We start from the raw sequence: 5,236 nt of genomic DNA, 5'->3' as shown, positions 1-5,236 counted from the left end.
GAGAGAGAGAGAGAGAGAGAGAGAGAGAGAGATTGGTTTTGGGGAGCTGTCAGTTCTCTCCTGCCATGTGGAACTGAAAGATTAAGTTTGGGTCATCAGGCCTGATGGCACGCACTCTTACTGGATGAGCTGTCTTGCTCAACCCTAACCTGTATCTTTAAAAAGATTTATTTTTATTTATATGTATGGATGTTTTGCCTGCAGGTAAGTGTATACTATATGTGTGCCTGTTGCCTGAGAAGGTCAGAAGAGGGTGTTAGAGTCCCTGGAACTGGAGTTACAGGCAGTTGTGTGCTGCCATGTGGGTGCAGGTCCTCTGAAGACCAGCCAGTGCTATCCACTGAGCCATCTCTCCAGCCTAGCCAAACTGTTCTTCATAGAAATAAGTTAGCAGTTGTCCTAGGAATTGTATTCTTGCATCTCTACTTCCAGCCAGTTATTCCAAACTCAAGTCTATGTGGGTCGAAAAAACGGATTATACAAATCACATTTTAAAAATAGTTAGAATATTTGGTTAGAAAGAGGTGACTTTGGGAGGCCAGAGAGATGGCTTATCAGTTAAAGCCTTTGCTGCTCAGATGCGAGGACTGGAGTTTGGATCTCCAGCAACTCAACCTAAATTATAGGTGGCTATGGCAATTCCCTGCAGTTCCAGCCTCAGAAGGCAAAGATGGGGTTTACAAGGCAACATGTGACTATCTATATCCAAGATCTCTGGGTTTGACTGAGAGATCCCACCTCCAATGAGGGAGGTGGACGAACAATGGAGGATGATTCCTGACAACCACCTCAGGCCTCCATATTTACATGCAACATGTCTACATACACCCATATACACACACATGGGCTCTCACACATGCAACACATGCATACCGTTGCACATCTCCACATCTCACTCATTTCTCTCTTTCTTTTTATTTATTTTATGTGTATGAGTACACTGTAGTTGTACAGATAGCCATGAGCCATCATGTGTCTGGCTGATGGGAATTGAACTCAGGACCTCTGCCGGCCCCACTTGCTCCGGCCCACTTGCTCAGGCGTAATTCACTGTAGCTGCCTTCAGAAGCACCAGAAGATGGCATCCAATCTCATTACGGGTGGTTGTGAGCCACCATGTGGTTGCTGGGATCTGAACTCAGGACCTTTGGAAGAGCAGTCAGTGCTCTTAACCACTGAGCCATCTCAGCAGCCCCATCTCACCCATTTCTACATGCTACATGAAAATGGGGGAAAGTCGCTTTGGTAGAGATCTTCTGATCAAGACAATTAAAATGAGGAAAACTGGCTGAGGGCATATGCTTAGCATGTATGATGCCCTAGGTTCAATCCCTATCACCACAAAAAGCAAGAGGAGTATACACACTTTTAATACCAGTACTTGGGAGGCATATGCAGAAGGACCAAGAATTCAAGGCCTTGCTCATTTTGGCAGCACATATACTAAGTTTGGAAGAATACAGAGAAGATTAGCATGGCCCCTGCCCAAGGATTTGTGAAGCATTCGTAATTTTTTTTTTAAATAAAGAGTTCAAGGTCATCCTTGGCTTCATAGTAACCTTGAGTCAAGCCTAGGCCACATGAGACCCTATCTAAAAACGAAGATAATCAGTTGCTTCAAGGAAATAGTGATGGCCAATCCATGTATGGAAGCACATGACATACATTACTCACTGTATATGTTGAGATGCCAGCTAGAGCTGTAATGAGCTATGGCCATATATATGTTTTTATTATACTTGGGGGTAGCACGTGGAGGCCAGAGAACAACTTAAGGCTGTTAGTTTCCTTCTTTTACCATGTGGATTCAGAGTATCAAATTCAGATTTTCTGTTTTGGCTTTGAATGAATGGTGTTACCCACTGAGCTATCTTGCTAGCTCCTTTCCTTCCCTTTCCTTTTTTTTTTTGGTTTTTCGAGACAGGGTTTCTCTGTGCAGCCCTGGCTGTCCTGGAACTCACTCTGTAGACCAGGCTGGCCTTGAACTCAGAAATCCGCCTGCCTCTGCCTCCCAAGTGCTGGGATTAAAGGCGTGTGCCACCACCGCCCGGCTGTTTCTTTCTTTTTCTTTCTCTCTTTCTTTCTTTTTTTTTTTTCTCTTTTAGTGTTTTTGAGACAGGGTTTCTCTGAGTAGTCCTGGCTATCCTGGAACTCACTCACTCTGTAGATCAGGCTGGCCTTGAACTCAGAAATTCACCTACCTCTGCCTCCCAAGTGCTGGGAATAAAAGTGTGTACCACCACTGCCCGGCTTCTTTCTTTCTTTTAAAGTGTATGTATGCATGTGTTTTGCTAAGCAGTAGAGATAAACACCTTCATTTTATTATTTTTTTTATTTATTTTAAAGATTTATTTATGCGAATACACTCTAGCTGTCTTCAGACACACCAGAAGAGGGCATCAGATCTTATTACAGATGGTTGTGAGCCACCATGTGGTTGTTGGGAATTGAACTCAGGACCTCTGGAAGAGCAGTCAGTGTTCTTAACCACTGAGCAATCTCTCCAGCCCCTTCTCTTTCTTTTTTGAGACTTACTTTATATCTCTGACTAGCCTGGAATTCACTACATAGCCCAGGCTGGTCTTGTACTCCCAAATGCTGGGAAGGAACAGTGTGCACTGTCATGCTCAGCTCTTTCAAGATTGAGATTGTCATTCAACTACTGAAGATCTACATCAATGGAAGATCTGATGTGTTGGGGAGGTGAATTATAAAAAGATTTTATTTATTTATTGTTTGTCTGATGTGACTGTTTGCCTGCACGTGTATATTTGTACCAAATGCATACGTGGTCCCCACAGAGGCCAGAAGAGGGTGTCAGATCCCATGGAACTGGAGTTACAGGCAGTTGTGAACCATTGTGTGGGTGCTAGGAAGTGAACCCAGGTCCTGAAGAGAATAAGTGCTTTTAACCACTGAGCCATCACTCCAGCTCTGGGAAGGTGAATTCTTATGCCATTTGGGAGTGACAGAATGAGACCAATCATGCATGCTGTGACCCAACAAAGATACAGAGAAATGTAAAGTGTATTTGCTGCAGGAGAAAAAAAATCAGACAAACCAGGAATAAAAGAACTTGCTAAATGTTGGTATATTTATGCAATAGAATACCTTACAGTTGTTGAAATGAATAAACATCTATTAACATGGACAGATCTCACCCCAAATTTTATTGCTCAGAGTAAGTAGCCTGCAGGAGGACGCACAGCATCCATTAAAACTTGTTTGAGCCAGGTGTGCTGGGAGGCAGATCTTTGTAGATGTGAGGCCAACCTGGTCTAATAGTGAGTTCCATGACAGGACTACATAAAGAGCCCTTGTTCCCCTAGTTCCCATTCCACAAAAACCTAAAGTAAATGAGTAAAAACCACACACACACTTTGCTGGGCCGGAGGGTGGTTCAGGTGGTACAGCACTTACTTGCTTTATAAATGCAAAGACAGGGATTGATGATGCTCCTGAGGATAACATGAAGTCTGTCCCCAGCCTCACATGTATATGAACGTACATGTTATATAAGCATACATACATTTTATTTTTTATTTTTTTAAAGATTTATTTTATTTATTATTATGTGTATGACTACACTGTAGCTGTACAGATGGCCATGAGCCATCATGTGTGTAGCTGCTGTTGAACTCAGGACCTCTGCTGGCCCCACCTGCTTGCTCTGGCCCTTCTCACTCCGCCTGCCTCTGCCTCCCAAGTGCTGGGATTAAAGGCGTGCACCACCACGCCCGGTGGGTCCCTATTTTTATTGTATTTGTGTTCTCTAAGATTTATTCTAGCATGTGTATCATTCCTATCTGATATATATATTTAAGGGTTTTTTTTTTTTTTCAGACAGGGTTTCTCTGTGTAGCCTTGGCTGTCCTGGGGAACTCACTCTGTAGACCAGGCTGGCCTCGAACTCAGAAATCCACCTGCCTCTGCCTCCCAAAGTGCTGGGATTAAAGGCATGTGCCACCACCACCCGGCAAGTTTGTTTTTTTTTTTTAAAAAAGTCTATATACGTGAGTACACTGTAGCTGTCTTCGGACACACCAGAAGAGGGCATCAGATCCCATTACAGATGGTTGTGAGCCACCATGTGGTTGCTGGGAATTGCAGTCAGTGTTCCTAACCACTGACCCATCTCTCCAGCCCCCCGCCTTTTTTTTAAGGATCTGGGTGGTAGTGATGCACATTTTTAATCCCAATACTCAGGGAAGCAGAGGCAGGTGGATTTCTGTCTGAGTTCAGACTGGTCTACAGAGAAAGTTCCAGGAGAGCCAAGGCTACTGGGGAAAAAAGTTTTTTGTTTTTGTTTTTTAAGATTTTTTTTATTTATGTATGTAAGTACACTATAGCTCTCTTTAGACACACCAGAAGAGAGCGTCAGATCCCATTACAGATGGTTGTGAGCAATCATATGGTTGCTGGGAATTGAACTCAGGACCTCCGGAAGTGCTCTTAACCTCTGAGCCATCTTTCTGCCCTCTCCCCGACCCCTCAAAAAAAGTTTTTTTTTAAGAAAGCTGTCTTAGCCGTGGCGGGACACGCACTTGGGAGGCAGAGGAAGATGGATTTCTGAGTTCGAGGCCAGCCTGGTCTACAGATTGAGTTGCAGGACAGCCAGGGCTACACAGAGAAACCCTGTCTCGAAAACAAAACAAAACAAAACAAAACAAAAAACAAAACAAACAAACAAAGCAAGCAAGGAATCTGCCTGATTGGATATTCAGAGGGTGATAGCCCTGAAGTGCTGAGAGGAGCTATCTTCTGGTTTCTTGAAAGAATCCTGTTCACATCTCCAGAATTCCACTATAGCAAATACCACTCAGGTCAGCCACTCACTGTAGAATGGCTGTAAGTGCTGCCTTGGCCTCTGTGGACCATTCACCTGCCAGGCTGAGGATCCTCTATGGTTTCTGATGGATTGGGGCATGTAACTTCATGAGTTGTTTCTAGTATTCCCACTTCCCTAGGCAGCCAGGGTGGGTTTTCAGAGATGGACTAAGTATAGAAGTGCCCCAAACTGTTCTTGATCTTGGTCTTTGCTGCTCCTGGATGTTTAGCCTCTAGTTCAGAAGGACTCATCTTCCTTGAATGTTGCCAACTTGAGTCCACTAGAGGGAGCCAGAGCCCTTCACAGCTGGCCCTGCTGGTGAAATGGCTTCATTAATAGTAAAGAGCACAGAAGCAGTACCGTTTCATTTCTGAATTCTAACCGTTTTTGTTTGTATGTTTTGTTCTT

At 43.9% G+C, this 5,236-nt stretch overlaps 1 pseudogene; it reads left to right on the top strand.

The window, feature by feature from the left end:
- Positions 1–1,419: 1,419 nt before the first annotated feature.
- On the top strand, positions 1,420–1,515 carry LOC116104230 (annotated as a pseudogene).
- The last annotated feature ends 3,721 nt before the right edge of the window (positions 1,516–5,236 follow it).

The sequence above is a fragment of the Mastomys coucha genome, unplaced genomic scaffold (genome assembly GCF_008632895.1).
Source record: "Mastomys coucha isolate ucsf_1 unplaced genomic scaffold, UCSF_Mcou_1 pScaffold21, whole genome shotgun sequence".
Classification (NCBI taxonomy): Eukaryota; Metazoa; Chordata; class Mammalia; order Rodentia; family Muridae; genus Mastomys; species Mastomys coucha.
This window is presented reverse-complemented; position numbering and strand designations above follow the sequence as displayed.